The 17,308-nt window shown below is 35.7% G+C and overlaps 2 non-coding genes across 2 annotated transcripts; one reads left to right on the forward strand and one right to left on the reverse strand.

Moving 5' to 3' along the window:
- Window positions 1–8,884: 8,884 nt before the first annotated feature.
- Window positions 8,885–8,956, forward strand: TRNAG-UCC. The gene has a single exon. It is a non-coding gene; the product is annotated as a tRNA-Gly (tRNA).
- Window positions 8,957–9,223: 267 nt separating this feature from the next.
- Window positions 9,224–9,306, reverse strand: TRNAL-UAA. Its single transcript has one exon. It is a non-coding gene; the product is annotated as a tRNA-Leu (tRNA).
- Window positions 9,307–17,308: the final 8,002 nt, after the last annotated feature.

Consider the following 17,308-nt stretch of genomic DNA (forward strand, 5'->3'; position numbering starts at 1 on the left):
CTCACCCAAAAAGTTTCAAAATACAATTTTACTACCTAAGGCAAATCTCTGTTAGCAAATTTCGTTATGAAGAAGGGTAGGATGGTTAAAAGTTTATTATAAGTAAGGGCAGGATGGCCAATTGACATTTTGCATCAAAAATCAAAGTTTAAAATTCCAAACAGCGAACGGCGAAGGAGGGTGACAATTCACGACCGACGAATGACGAGTAACCAAGTACTGAGGTTTGAGAGATTTTGAAGAGGGGAGGTCGGAATCAGGCAAAATCGGCGCAAAAACAGTGAAAACCTAACTTGTGGCAACCGGCAAACGATGGGCAGGTGAATAGGTGCACGGTTTGCTCTCAGGCGGTTCCGCGTTGGCACTGGCACTGGGCACGTAGGTTGGGTATGTGTGCAGGCACATATGGGGGGCCATTCGTTGGGATATTTCTTTGAACAATTGGTATGCCACCTTTTGAAAATGCACTAATGATGCAACTGGGATGATTGACGACTTGAAAAAAAAAACACAAATTGCGGCAACACAACACAACATCAATCAATTCCAATAATCAAGCTCTGATTAAGACTAATTTTATCAAATTAGCAAAACCAATTCATCATTCAACCAAAAACCCTAGGGAGATGGAGGGGGCAAACAGTGGCTAACAGAGGTCAGGAATGAGAGGTGTTTTAAAGAGGGTGAGCCGATCGTGCAATTGGCGACAACGGGAGGAATTTATGGTGACAGAATTGATCGGAATAGCTAAAGGCACACCAAATCAGATGGGCAATGGGGACGGCGAACGATGAGCTAAACGGGTGTGTGGTGGGAAGGGTTTTGTAAAGGAAGATGGTGGTGAAAGGGGGGGTTGGCAACGCCGAAAACCTGCCTTTTTGGCTTTGGTCGGCAGTTGCAAAAAATGGGGGTTTGATCGGTAAAATTGGCGTAAATCCAACGAGAATGATATTTTCATCTTCACAATGAATATCATTATATTTAACGAAAATTATTAATGAAATATATCGTTTGGGTAGTAAAGTTGCATTTTGAAACTTTTTGGGTAGAAAATTGTCATTAGACTATTATTTGAATGGGAAAAAGTCATTTACTCTTTCTATTAATTATTCTCTAACGAAGTTACAATTTCAATTTACTCCTCTATTTAGAGCAATGTTATGCTTATAATACAGTCATACAAATACACAGAAAATAAAAAATAAAATAGTTATTTTACATAAATTTTGTACAATTTTTAACAGTTGGTATGAAACAAAATATTATTACTCTATTTATTGGCATTTCATCTTTGAGGAAAAAATATCGTGGAATTATTTGCAATTACTATAATGTCCCTTCTGACACTTTATGTCTTCTTTTCAGCTTAAAAGTGTGTCATGTCCCCTCCTTTTTTGTCATTTCTATCCTCTACTGCTTACCTAATAATTTCTCTCTTGCTTCTTTTATTCTCGGAAGGAATTATACGTATAAAACATAAATAAAAATATAAACGAAATAAGAAAATATATACCTTCTGATTGATACACAGAGGAATTATTAGAAGCTGAATTAAGAATGGTTAGTTGAGAGGTCTTCTCAAACATGTGTCTTTTGCTAAGCCTTTGGAAGCATCCTTGTCTTGTATAATTTATTTACTTAGACACGTCAAAATCTTCTCTCTCTCACTGCCCATACTTTTGGAGCCAAAGGTCCCATACTTCTGCAAGTCTGCAACACCGGTACACCTCTGTTTTTTTTTCTGTAATATTCCAAAGATTCGTGCTTCTATTGAAAACCCCACATGCAAAAACTAATGTTGCCAATTTTTCCAATGTGAAACCGACTACTTACCCTAAACCAATGGTTATACTTATAAGCAATCTTTTCTTTCCTCAATAATTTTGGGTAACTTCATTAAATTATGTATATAAGGTGGATGGGATGGGTACATTAAATCTTCAATTTATCACATTTTAACTATCATTAGCGGTTGAACAGTCAACTAAGACTTTTGGGTTACTCAAGATGTATTGAGTTCGATCTATTTCTGCTGTTAATAGGGATGATCATTGGAGGTTTACCCGATTATTAATTTTAGGATCCTGAAAGATTAGTTAAGGTGTGTGCAAGCTGGCTCAAACAATCTCAGTCATCTAAATTTTTTTTTTTGTCACATTTTAGTGTTATTAGGGTAGTAGATGAGGCTTGTGATTAATATTTGTTTTCCTTTGGTTTGAGAACGGGTTATCGGATTCACCTCTTCATTGAAGGCCCATAATTTGTCCCTCCACTAGGCCCTCCTCCAAGGCCCGAGCCTGGGACCAATCCCAGGCCTGGGCCCAAATTTTTTTACATATTTTTGTTTTAGTCCCTCGTATAATTACATAAAACCCCTTAAAAAATTTGAAATAAACATAAATTATAAAGGTTAAAAAATTTTTTTACAAAATTTATTAAAAAAAAAAAAATTTCCTGGCCCTAAAAAATGTATAAATTTTACTCCTGAAAAATACTAAAAACACCCTAAAAAATTTTGTTTCGCCCCTAAAATATAAAAAAAAAATCAGGGGGGGGAGGGGGAAAGAAATTTTTTAGGTCCTTTTAGTTACTTTTCTTTTTTCTTCATATCCCTTGCGTTGAAACTAGGTGAAAATGAATTGCTTTGTTTACTGCAATAATATCATCAAAAAGTTTAATATTCATCAGTATATGTAGCATCCCAAGATATTTTTAGCATTGAGTTTGCCCTATTTTTATATCTAGTTTAGTAGCCATTCTTGCACATTAAGGTTATGGGGCATAATGAGAAGCTGTGACTGTGACTAGTGTCAGCCACTCTTGGAGACAAAAATATAAATCCTAGAAGGTGGCATTTTAAATGCAGCAACCAACATTGCTAGCTTTCTTCCATGTATTAATGCATCTTTTCAATTCTATGCTGGAAAAAAATTCTAAGCATGATTAAGACCAGCAGTGACCGCCACTCTTCAAACAACTATAGCAATTAAATACCCCAATAGCCCAAGAAAGCACCACTTTGATGTGTCCATTGAAGGAAAAGATTGACTGACAGGAACACTTAAAAAAGGATGTGAGTTACTTCATTTGATTTTTTTATAATCTTTGAGTAATCTGCTCATTTGTTTAACCCTTTCCTTTGGGTTTACTTAACTTACATAACACTACAATTAAAGTTTAAAGACATCATCGATCCCCATTAAAGATGATGAGTATCCAAGGTTGCTTGATTGTTGAAATAATGGTGAAATATATTAAAAAAAGAAAAAAAGAAAGGGTAGTGGATGTTTCTGCAAAACTTGGTCCACAATCCTTCTCACAAAGTCAGAACCGACACAGCAAAATACTGCCAGCCCACATGCAATGTGGTCTTCTAGGAGGTTTGCTCATATATTTTCACCACATGAAATATCATCAGTTTCATGTATTTTTCATTAATATTATTGTCACTTCTACGTTTCTCTTGCGAACCTTTTATGTTCAGTACAAAGAAGAATTTATTATTTCTTCATCAAAATCTGGGAAAGTTTTGCCTGGACTTTGGTTCCTTTCTTTTAACTTCACAAGTTGAGCGATTTCGGGAATTTGGTATAAAAACTTTAACTAATAAATAATTATCTGCCAATATGTGGAATTTAGGTAAGGGTTAATAGTGTTTGGTTGAAGAAAAAGTAAAGGCAAATGAAAGAAAATTGAAGAAACACAATAAGAAAATGTTATTTCTATTAATAGACTTTTCCCACTTAAATAATGGCCTAATGACAGTTTCTCACCCAAAAAGTTTCAAAATACAACTTTACTACTCAAGGCAAATCTTTGTTAGTAAATTTTGTTGTGAAGAAGGGTAAGATGGTCAAAAGTCTATTATAAGTAAGGGCAGGATGGTCAATCGACATTTTGCATCAAAAATCAAAGTTTAAAATTCCAAACAGTGAACTGCGAAGAAGGGCGACAATTCATGACCGACGAACAATGAGTAAACAAGTACCGAGGTTTGAGGGATTTGGAAGAGGGGAGGTCGGAATCAGGCGAAATTGGTGCAAAAATAGTGAAAACCTAACTTGCGGCAACTGGCGAACGGTGGGCAGGTAAGTAGGCGCACAATTGGCTCTCAGGCGCTTCCGCGCTGCACTAATGATGCAACTGGGATGATTGACGACCCGAAAACAAAAAAAACACAAATTGCAGCAACACAACACAACAACAATCAATTCCAATAATCAAGCTTCGATTAAGACTAATTTTATCAAATTAGCAAAATAAATTCATCATTCAACCAAAAACCCTAGGGAGATGGAGGGGGCAAACGGTGGGTAATGGAGGTTAGGAATGAGAGGTGTTTTAAAGAGGGTGAGCCGATCGTGCAATTGGCGGCAACATGAGGAATTTATGGTCACGAAATTGACCGGAATAACTAAAGGCGCACCAAATCAGATGGGCAATGGGGACAACGAACGATGAGCTAAACAGGTGTGTGGTGGGAAGGGTTTTGTAAAGGAAGCCAAGGGGAGAAAGATGATGGTGAAAGGGGGGGTTGGCAACGTCGAAAACTTGCCTTTTTGGGTCGATGATCGCAAAAAATGGGGGTTTGATCGGTAAAATTGGCGTAAATCCAACGATAATGGTATTTTCATCTTCACAATGAATATCACTATATTTAACGAAAATTATTAATGAAATATATCGTTTGGATAGTAAAGTTGCATTTTAAAACTTTTTAGGTAGTAAATTGTCATTAGGTCATTATTTGGGTGGAAAAAAGTCATTTACTCTTTCTATTAATTATTCTTTAACGAAGTTACAATTTTAATTTATCCCTCTGTTTAGAGCAATATTATGTTTATAACTGAGTCATATACAAAGACATAAAATAAGGGATAAAATAGTTATTTTACATAAATTTTATATAATTTTTATCGGTTGGTATGATTTAAGCAAAATATTATTACCCTGTTTATTGGCGTTTCACCTTTGAGGGAAAAATATTGTAGAATTATTTGCAATTACTATACTGTTCCTTCTGACACTTTATGTCTTCTTTTCAGCTTGAAAACGTGTCATGTCTCCTCCTTTTTATCATTTCTATCCTCTACTGTTTACTTAATAATTTCTCTCTTGCTTCTTTTATTCTCGGAAGGAATTATATGTATAAAACATAAATAAGAAAATATATACATTCTGATTGATACGGAGAGGAATTCTTAGAAGCGGAATTAAGAATGGTTTGTTGAGAGGTCTTCTCAAATATGTGTCTTTTGCTAAGCCTTTGGAAGCATTCTTGTCTTGTTTAATTTATTTACTTAGACACGTCAAAATCTTCTCTCTCTCACTGCCCATACTTTTGGAGCCGAAGGTCCCATCCTTCTGCAAGTCTGCAACACCGGGACCGGGACACCTCTGTTTTTTGTTTCTGTAATATTCCACAGCATCTTTCTATTATTCGTGCTTCTATGCAAAACCCCACAAGCAAAAACTAATTGTTGCCAATTTTTCTAATGTGAAACCGACTACTTACCCTAAACCAATGGTTATACTTATGAGCTATCTTTTCTTTCCACAATAATTTTGGGTAACTTCACTAAGTTATGTATATAAAGTGGGTGTGATGGGTATATTAAATCTTCAGTTTGTCACATTTTAACCACCATTAGTGGTTGAGTAGTCAGGTATGACTCTTAAGTTATTTAAGAGGTATTGAATTCGATCTATCTCTACTGTTAATAGAAATGACCACTAGAGACTTATCCGATCATTAACTTTAGGATCCTAAAAAATTAGTTAAGGTACGTACAAACTAGCTCAAACAATTCCAGTCATCTAAAAATTTTTTTGTCACATTTTAGTGTTATTAGGGTAATAGATTAGGCCTGTGATTAATATTTGTTTTCCTTGGGTTTGAGAATGGGTTATCGGATTCATCTCTTCATTGAAGGCCCATAATTTGTCAGCCAGCGGGTCTTGGCCATATTAAATAAAGGAAGTGATTTTTTTAGTCTTTATGGAATTGATTAGTATCACCCATTGTTAAATGCATCTCATTTTATATATATATATTTTTTAAAAATATATTTAAACCTCATTTAATACAAAAAATAATCATACTTAATTAGGTTAATTAGGGTTTTTATTTGCACCTTTTTTCCCAATTTAAAACTTAATTAGATTTTAGTTTACACCACTTTTTCCCAATTTCAAATTTTAAACTTATTTTTTATTCTTCAAATCTAGATTCAAATTCATCGCATAATGTAATTTAGGGTTTATGTAAGAATTAAAGGTTAAAAATTATAAAACAGAGGATGAGTGTATTTAGAAATTATGATGTCATCAAATTTATATACATGTTTATTGTTTTGCTTAAAATATGGAATCTCTTAATATATTATGTTTTTATAAAGTTGTATTTCAACTCTAAAAACAATCCACAAACTAACATACACAATTTGTTTGATTCAAATTCTAGTAATTTCTTGTTGTATGATCATTTTTCCATTTAAAGAATGTGATTCATAACAGTTCTTCAAAATATAAAACATAAAATAAAAAAAATAAAAACTAATAAAGAAAACAAACTAATAAATAACTCTCCAAAAGAATATCAAACGGTATTTATATTTGTTTTAAGTCTAGAAGGGTATAAGATATATGAGATATGAAAACAAAGGAGAAACATTAATTAATTTTGATAATTAATACAATAAACTTTAATTTACTTGTGAAACTATGAATTTTAATTAACCTTATTTCGTTTAATTTTTTTGTTAACTGCACATTAAAGCTTTGAAATTAAAGTATGGAATAAATATTTTTTATTACTATTATACCCTCAGTTAAAGTAGAAGATGTGGGGCTAAAAAAGAAAATGGTGGGAGCTAAAAATCATTTCCCTTTTTTGATAAGTGGTGTTATTCAAGCCTCACTCAAATTCTTCATAAGCCTCAAAATTAATTTAAAAAATTATATTATAAAATATTTTAATTTATTTCAAAAGTATGCTTTTCCTACTCTTTTAAACCTAATTCTCTCGATGAGAAACAATAAAATAAATAATGGAACTTCATAAAAAAAAAAAAAAGTCATCCTTCTATTTTTACTTTTTTTTTTTCTTTTTTATTTGATTACTAATGAGGAAGTGAATAAATTTTTTACTCAAATAAATTGGTGATTTAGAAATAATTGTGAAAACCCATAAAGGCAAACAAAACCAGTAATATGAAAAGGTTTTTTTGAACTAAAAGTGGAGAGTTTTAAAAGAGTTTCTTGAAAATTTTAGGAAGTTTATTTAGTAACTAAATAAAAAAAAAATATAATTAATTTAAATAAATAGATTCTAATAATAGAATTGTAAAATGTTTAAAAGTTTCAAAAAGCTAGAAAAACTTGTTAAAAGGTTTTCTTTTTTTATTGATAGTTCTTTTTGGTAATTTTCTTATGTAAAATATATTATTAAATTTTGAATTAATAATGGGGCTGAAATAGAGTTTAGACGGAGCTTACATAATTCTTTACTAAATGTTTTTTATTTCTAACAGAATCGTACGATGAATTTTTTCGTTAGAATATAATTATATTATTTATCAAAATAAACAGATTGTATTTTTTTATTTATATAGAGTGTGAATGCAATTTATTATTATAAAATTATCTAATTATGTTTTAAATATAATTTCCTTAATTTTTTATTTTATTTTTTTTGTGTTAATTCCTTTGTCATGTCATGCAATAGTATTAAAAAATGTTTTGGGCTCGATTAAATCATGATTCATATAACACTGCTGGCGAGGGAGGTTTTGGGCTTTAAACTAAAGCCCAAGAATTGCAGTCATAGTGATGTTATTTAAGTCCATTCAATCCCTATAGGCTTTAATAATAATTAAAATTATTTTAAAAATACAATTTACAAATATTTTATATTTAATTTAAAGATTACCATTCTCTAATATTTTCTTTATAAATATTTTTGTTAACCCACCATCTATTTTTTCTCTTGGAGAAAATTACAACACCATTATTTATCTCAAATTAAATCCAAATGCATTCTTCTTAAAAGTTAAAATCTTGTTCAATATTAGGCTTTTCATGATTTTTCTTTTCACTAAGAAAACAAATGGCAATAGATCAAATAAAAAAATATGGAAAAGGGTTCGGTTTTCTGAAATATTGTTTATTTAATATTTGAGATATTTTGAAATGCCCTTTTTTTTTTTAGTAATTACAAGTTTTTTTTAAAAAAAAAAAAAAATACTATAGGGACTTAGAAAAATATCGAGTGGAGCTTTAATAACATCAGTCTTATATATATATATATATGAAATTGTGAAATATAGATTGTCTCAACCAAAAGTATATCAAAATGCAATTATTTTGAATATATGCTATAGAATTTGGTAATCCCAAATTGGGTTAAGAGTTAAACCATTTTGAAATCAAAATTCACCTCTAACATTTTATATATAGTTCAATAAATCTAGCAAAAGTTTTAACTAAAGCTTTTTCCATTTAATTAATTTATATCACATAGTTTAAGGATATATTACGAATAAAATTAATTATAAAAATATAAATTAAAAAAATAAAATCTTAAGAATAAAGAATGAACGGTCATAGAAATTCATTTATGATGTAATGTAAGCTTAACCATCTACATCTTCCCAAATTTTATACCCGAAAATTTACCCCAAATTTTATATCCGGAATGATGTGTCATGATATGTGCTATTAACATTTCGATTATGCAGTAAATGATATGATAACCGTCACATGATAACACATATTTTAAAAGTACTTTAAACGTACAACTGAGTTGATTTTTATTGGTTGAAGGCATCAACAAAATTATTTAAACATATTTTATTAAGATATGGCAATCATAAGTTGAGCGATAGCGTCTGTAGTCCAACGGTTAGGATAATTGCCTTCCAAGCAATAGACCCGGGTTCGACTCCCGGCAGACGCATTGTACTTTTATACATTTCCGTTTACTTTTGATTTGTAACTTGTAAGAGAAAACAAAGTATTTTTAATTTATGAATAATACTTTGGGTACTAATGGATGGGTACTAATCTGTGTACTAACTAAAGCATAGTACCAGTACTATGTGCATAGTACGGGTACTATGCTTTAGTTAGTACACAGATTAGTACCCATCCATTAGTACCCATAGCATCACTCTTAATTTATCTGTTATTTCAATTTGCAAGATTAAAACTAAAAGTAAACAAATGGTGGCTGTGGGGTTCGAACCCACGCGTACTTATGTACAGAAGATCTTAAGTCTTCCCCCTTAACCTCTCGGGCAAACCACCTTATTTGAAAATTGTTGGGTCATTATTATCCAAGTTCTTAAGAATGGTTAAATATAAACTTTATTAAAAATTCTTATACAATTTTTCAAAAATAGTTGACGCTTTTAATATTTCACTAACTCTCAAGGCGTTGGCTAATAATATACCCTAACATTCATTAAGCTTTTAATAGATAGATTACTAATAACGAGTTAATCTTATTATAAATTATACTAGGGTGGCGTTTACTTCATGGAGGGGATAGGAATGAGAATGGGGATGGGAAAAGAGATGTGCAAAGCAATGAATATGTTTTCGTTTTTTCTTTTTAATGATGAATAGTGATGGAATGGAAATTTTTTTGTCATTTTTAGACAAAAATGCCCTCATTATTAAATTTTTATATTCATTTACTTTTTTAGACAATAAAATTTCTTAAAAATATATTAGGCAAAATAACTTAATAATAATTTAAAATATTTCATAAAATATTTAAATTGAAATATCATATCCAGTATATAACTAAATTAATTTTTATTTAATAGTATAAAATATATTATTTATTTTAAAAAAAATTTCACAACTAGTCAACGTTGTTGGACAACGACGTACTTTCACTTTTTCAGTGTCATCACCGGTGAATGAAAGGTCTATGACCACCGATCTGGCGGTTTGGGCAGACATCGATCGTCGGGCATCGACGTGTTAGCATCATGGGCAATGGTCGTATCTTATGTCATTGCACTTGATGTCAATACTCTGGTCTTTGGCGGCCGATGTCTGCTCAAATCGCTAGATCGACAGTTGTAGACCCTTCACTCGTCGATGATAACACTAGAAGAGTGAAAGGACATCGCTGACCAATTTTGATTTATGGTTTTTATTTTTATTTTTTAAATTAAATAATATATTTATACCATTAAAGTAAAAAAAACAAAATATATTTTTTAATTTTGGAATAAAAATTAACTTTTAATAATTTTTATATCGAATTCCTCTATTATAGGGGAATGAGCACTTCATAGGATTGCTCATTCTCTTATTTGTCTACAAATTAAACAAGGGAATGGGCATTCCTTTGCCAATTCCCTTATATAAGTGGCGAAGTAAACATGCCATAAGTTATTAAATATTGTTATGCCTAAAAAATCAATGCTGACGCGAACTTACGTCAGCTAGTACCAATCAGAGTTCAGGAAGGCTTTGTGCCACCCAAGAGCTGCCACGTCGTCAAAAAGGCAAAAGAAATATAGTTGTCATCAACTTGGCAAACTCAGGCTTTGTCTACAAGTGGATGTGAGTCGCCCACCTGTCCAAGCCCTGCATGATTTGAGGATATATGCTATCTAATCAACCAATGGGAAGCACGATAGGAATTGTACTACACCTGCCTACTTGCAGACTTGTAATCATTACCTTGAAACCTTCTACTATAAATAGAGGGCTCCCCCTCTCATTTTCATGATTCTGATAAAAAAAACCGCATTCTGATTGTAACATTTTATTCTTAGAACATAGATAACTTGCGAGAAAGAGACTGACTTGATATTCTTTCTGAATAATCAGTCACTTGTACCTCTGCTCGCTATTCACTATACGCGACCCCCTGTAACCTCATATATATAAAAAGAACAACAGATGTAAGATTCACTTTAAGCATTCGAACCACTTTAAAAAATCATCTTCCATTTACTTCAGTGCATTTCTGTTCACTTGTAATTTCTAAGCCAGCTTAGCACTTTGCACGTGCGAGTCATTGGTGTCAAAACCAAGCATCAATAGTTTGACGCTAGAAGGAGGGCCTGATTTAGTATCCGCTTTTCATCAAGAATCTTTAATCTATTAGCTCTGCTTGCTGACAAATGGCTAGTGGTTTCGAAACCGAGTGAACTAGCCCCAACCTCAAGGAGATCCTCTAGCTACAAGACGATACTTCTTCTGAAGTACCTCCCATTCCGCAGAATACCGCGATGGATTTTCCTTCGAGCTCACAGCTCGATCTAGTTGTGAGGAGTTACCTAGAGAGGTTCAACAATACTCTCGAAATGGTTAGCCAAAGGCTAGACCGCTTGGATCAGGTCGTACTGCCTCATTCCGATAAGGCGGTACTGCTGCCAAAGACGCCTATAGGTCACGCTAAAGCGCGAAAATAGGCAAAAGCCCATGCCGTGCACACTACAGTGCATAAAGACAAGGGAAAACAGGTGGCATATAATGGGCCAAAGGGCTCCAAGGGAACAACGAATGCTGGTCGTGAAACAGGTAGAATACCTGTGGCTTTACGACTTGGAAATATGTTGCATCATGAGCCGTCCCATGCCACATCACGTAGGCACCCCCGAAAGAATGCAAAGTAGGGAGATTCCCTTTATCACCGGCATGTTGGCCTTGACCATCATCACTAGGGAAATGCCCACCATACACAGGTCGGTTCTGACCATCGTGGGGGGTAGGGATAGTTCCCTTGGCCATTCAATGCCTACACGTGGCTCAAGCCAACGTGTGTCAAGGCATGCCAAAGGCTCTGGCCGAGGTGAGGAAGAGTTCAATCTGTGATCTTTCCTTAACCGCAATCGTAAGGGTCAAACCCACGTTACGAAAGCGATCCTCAAATAACTCCCCTTCCTTAGATTGAGGAGTTACAATGAGCTTTGGATCAGCTAAGAGCTCAGCAGAATGAGCGTGGGTGAGCCACTGAGGTGTCTCCCTTTTCTCCAACAATGTTAGCTACTCCTCTCCCCTCAAGGTTTAGAATGCCTGATATGTGAGCATTCAATGGGAATTCTGATTCGCAAGATCACCTCTATGAGTTTAACGACCTCATGGAGCTTCACCAAGTTTCTAGCTTGACCAAATGTCGTTGTTTGGCAGTGACTCTAATTGCCCATGCCAAGCGCTGGTTTAGATCTCTCCACCATGATCTATCAACTCATGGCAACAGATGAGTTCATTATTCTTGAGACACTTCCAGGTTAATAGGAAGTTCTCAATGCTGTTAAGCTATCTAAGCAACATATGACAAGAGAGAAATGAGTCCTTCCAATCCTATATTGACAGGTTCCACCATAAGCTGCACAAGGTGGCTAATATACCCAAGGAGTCAGTTTGGGCTCTCATTATTTTAGGGGTTCGTCCGCAAACCGACATATGGAAAAAATTACAATCTGAGGACGACATTTCCCTCACCCGCTTCTACAATCTTACTAAGAAGTATGTCCAAATCGAGAATTTTGTGACTGCTCTAAATCGCCATGATCCCGATCCTTCGATTAGTGCGCCTAGCCAAGGGGAAGAAGGCCGGGGGAAGAATAGTAGGAGAGTTGATCGTAGATGGGCCAATGACGATCAGCAAAAAGGAAAGAAACAGTGGTTTGAGTCCAAGAAATCTTATGCCCAAGTTCCCCGTCACAACTACGACAAGAATCAGTATACTCCATTGAATACATCGCTATCAGCTATTATAGACAAGTCAAAAGAAGCTAGTCTGCTCAGAGAGCTGGAGCCCATGAATAATCCCCCTGCGACAAGAAACAGCAAGAAATATTGTGGGTATCATCGGGATAACGGGCACCATACCGATGAGTGTTAGGCTCTCAAGCAGACAATTGAAGACCTCATTAAAAAGTGGCACTTCAAGGAGTATGTTGATGGTCCAACCCCCGTTTAGGAGAAGGATCAAGGGGATAAGGGAAAGAAGTGTCATGTTTGCAAAGGTCTCCATCTTGTTAGGATCATATTTGGAAGACCACACCTCGCGGAGAATTCTCGAAGTGCTTAGGAAATTTACACTTGGGAAGCTCATCATGACCTTGTGAGTGTGATGAGCACGGCGCCACGACCTGCTAAGGTGCGTAGAGAAGAAGAGATTACCTTTTTAGAAAAAGACGTGGTGCGATTGAATCACCCTTATGAGGATGCACTCGTTATTACGCCTGAAATAGGCTGGTGAGAAGTCTACATAATGTTGGTGGACAATGGTAGCACTGTGAATATCTCTCTTTATGGTTTTGTTGGGGACCATCTGATTTCTAAGAGAACGATTGTACTTCCTGTCACTCTGGGTGATACCCACGAGGTGGCCAAAATGACAGAGTTTTTGGTAGTAGACTATCTGTCCGCTTTCAACGGTATTTTGGGACGACCTCTACTAAGGAACTTCAAAGTCATCACCTCCATCTATCATTTGAAGATGAAGTTTCCCACTCCGATAGTGTGTGGGGAAGTTAAAGTATCCTATAATGAATCTCACGACTGCTATGTAAGGGCAATGCAGATGGCATGCAAAGGGAAAAAGAGGTCAGTAGGCATTCCTAAGTAGGCTATAGCGATCAACATGATCGAACCATAACCGGATCCAATGGAAGACAACATAGATCCTCGTGTTCAGCAAGAGTATTCCCACAGTGGACTTGTTAAGACTCTATCTGAGGTATCGGTTGACCAAAATGAACTGATTCGGGTGTTGAGGATTGAAAGCAATCTTAGCCCCCCACTTGTTACCAACCTAACAAGCTTCCTTAGACAGAATATTGATGTTTTTGAATGGACTCATGCCGACATGGTCAGGATCAGTCCGAATGTAATGTGTCATGCACTCAACATCGACAACGCGATTAAGCCGGTTCACCAGAAGAGAAGAGCCATGGACCTGAAGCGTTATACTGCTCTGAAAGTTGAGATAGATAAGCTCCTCTCAAATAGGTTCATTCGAGAGGCTCATTACCCGAGTTGGGTCCCCAATCCTGTTTTGGTGAAGAAACCTAATGGCAAATGGCGAACTTGCATTAATTTCTCTGATCTTAACAGATCCTGTCCGAAGGACGGTTTCCCTCTACCGAGAATCGATCAGCTCCTCGACACCACCTCTGGGCATGAGTTATTAAGCTTCATGAATGCCTATTTGAGGTATAATCAGATCCCGATATACATGCCCGACAAAGAGCATACCTCGTTTATTATAGATCGAGGACTGTACTGTTATAAGGTCATGCCTTTCGGTTTGAAAAATGCTAGGGTAACCTACCAGCATCTAGTTAACCGTATGTTTTAAGAGCAGATCAGGAAAACAATGAAAGTCTATGTTGATGACATGCTTATCAAGTCGTGTGTCGCTTCAGATCACATAGCCAATCTCGTAGAGATGTTCGGCGTACTCCGAAGATATAAAATGATGCTTAATCCTCTTAAGTGTTCATTTGGAGTATCCCCGGGGAAATTCCTGGGGTATATGGTTAACCATCGGGGACTTGAAATTAACCCTAAAAAGATCCAAGCTCTCCTAGATATGAAAAGTCCTGCCAATCGAAAGCAAGTTCAGAGCTTAAATAGGAGAATAGCGGCTCTCAGTCACTTCATATCAAGAGCAACAGATCGTTGCTTGCCATTCTTCGATATACTTAAGGCCAACAAGAAGTTTGAATGGACTTTAGAATGTGAGCAAGCCTTCCAGAGTATAAAAGAGCATCTTGGAAAGCCACCTCTTTTGACAAGCCTCTTCCCAAGGAAATCTTATTTCTCTACCTGTCCGTCTCTCAGTATGCGGTCAGCGTAGCTCTCATTCGGGAAGAGGGCAGAGTTTAGTGGCTAATATATTATACAAGCAAGCGACTATTGGACGCTGAGACTCGGTATCCAGAGATGGAACGATTGGTTAATGCCCTGCTAATCGCTTCCAGGAAGCTGTGACCTTATTTCCATCCTCACACCATCCATGTTTTGACCAACTATCCACTTAGACAAGTTCTTCAGAAGCTAGAGGCTTCAGGTAAGTTGCTTAAGTGGGCCATGGAACTGAGTCGGTTTGATCTGCATTATAGACCGAAGACAACAATTAAAGGGCAGGCTATTGCTGATTTTATTTTGGAGTTCTCATACCAGCCAGATCGGGAACCCGAACAGTCAACCAGTGGGGTTGTCTAAGAAACCGTTAGGAAATTATCAACTTGAAGCCTCTATATTGATGGGTCTTCGAACATAAAAAGAGTCTGAGCTGGTCTTTTGCTTCTCAGTCTTGAAAGGACCTGCATTAATGGAATCCTTAGGTTTGGGTTCAAAGCTACGAATAATGAGGCTGAATATGAAGTGTTGCTTACTGGTTTGCAACTAGCAAGAGAAATGGGGTTGGATGCAATCAACATCAATAGCAACTCTCAACTAGTTGTCAATCAGATTTTGGGAGAATATCAAGTCAAAGAATAAAACATGATCAGCTATCTAAAGAAAGCCAAGGCCGCGCTTGAGCCTTTCAAGCGTTATGCGATCAAGCAAATCTTGAGAGGCAGTAACTCTGTAGTGGATGCTTTGGCAAAAATAGCCTCATCACTAGATTCTAATGCTCCGGACAGTATTCCAGTTCAACACATCAAGGTTCCTAGCATCAACTCATTAGAGCAGACCATAGCTACAACCAAATCTACTTCCTAGATGACTCTGATCGTTCAGTATCTCCGAGATAGGGCTCTGCCCAGCAATAAAATTGAGGCGAGACTCCTGCAAACTAGAGCTGCTTGTTGTACACTTATCGAGGATCAGTTGTATAAGCAAAGGTTTAGCACTCCCCTCCTCTGATGTGTAACCGATGATGAAACAGACTACATCATGAGAGAGGTACATGAAGGGATTTGTGGCAATCACACTGTTGCACGATCTCTCGCCAATAATCTTGTCCGTCAGGGATATTATTGGCCCCTACTTCACGAGGATGCTTTCAACTTTGTGAAGAAGTGTGATAAGTGCCAAAGGTTCACGAATATCCCATGAGCTCCTTCTCACTAACTAACAACGGTGACCAGTCTTTGGCCATTCTCTATGTGGGGAATTGATCACATTGGGCCCATGCCAACCGGTAAAGGAGGTGTCAAGTACGCAATGGTTGCAGTGGATTATTTCACTATGTGGGTCGAAGTAGAGCCTTTGGCCACGATCACTACAAAAAAGCTCAAAAACTTCATCTTCAAGAATATAGTGTACCGCTATGGGATTCCTCATACACTCATCTTTGATAATGGGAAGCAGTTTGACAACGAGGAATTAAAGCAGTTTTGTGACAAGCTGAGGATTTATAAGAAATTCACCTCCGTGGCAAGACCGCAAACCGATGGTCAGGTTGAAGTTATCAACAAGACTATTAAGCACATATTGAAGGCTAAGCTTAGCGCAGCCAAGGGCAATTGGGTCGATGATCTTCCAAAAGTTCTATGGGCATATAGTGTTAGTGTATGCCCTAGAAACCAATCGTATTGTCAATTCTAAGGCATTATGTTATATATATATATGTTAATGTATATATTTTGTATATACATTTTATCTTATCAATAGAAGAAAGTGTTTTTATTTCACATGTGGTTTATTGCTTCATTTATATATATGTATTACATGTGAAATGTCCAGATGATACAAATCTTTAGAAGATCAAAATCATCAAAGAATTCCGTACATAGGTAATATTAATCGGGCAATAATATTACATAGCAGACATGCTGAATGCCTCCGTAGAATATCATATGATGGTATTAGTGTGGGTGATTATAAAAGTTATATCACTAGGGCATTAGCATGGATACTTTGTTAGTGTACTGTTTATTGAATATGTCCATTTATGATGAATCACATGGACATTTAAAATGTAGTCAATGATTTATCATAAGATCGTACTAGGGTATTATTAATTCTTAGACCTGAGATATCACGGTTGGATTCTGCATAAACGCATATGGTTCATATGGTGTATAAACACGAGGCTAATCATGCCATGTGTTAATAAGCCAATTTGGCCATGTGTTGTTTATGTGTGAGGACAAGTGATAGTCAATATGGGATCCGTTGACTTGGTATAGATTGATATCAAGTTCCTAGACAAATGTCAAGATATATTGGAAAAGGGAAATCTCCGGCCAGGGCATATAAAATATTACATGACACGTTCCATATGTATTGAATTAAAATTAAGATAAGGATTTTGACATACCGTGAATCCATTCTTAATTGGGATTAGACAACGGAAGGATTTGATTATACAACGTAT

Source organism: Pistacia vera, unplaced genomic scaffold (assembly GCF_008641045.1).
Source record: "Pistacia vera cultivar Batoury unplaced genomic scaffold, PisVer_v2 Contig718, whole genome shotgun sequence".
Classification (NCBI taxonomy): domain Eukaryota; kingdom Viridiplantae; phylum Streptophyta; class Magnoliopsida; order Sapindales; family Anacardiaceae; genus Pistacia; species Pistacia vera.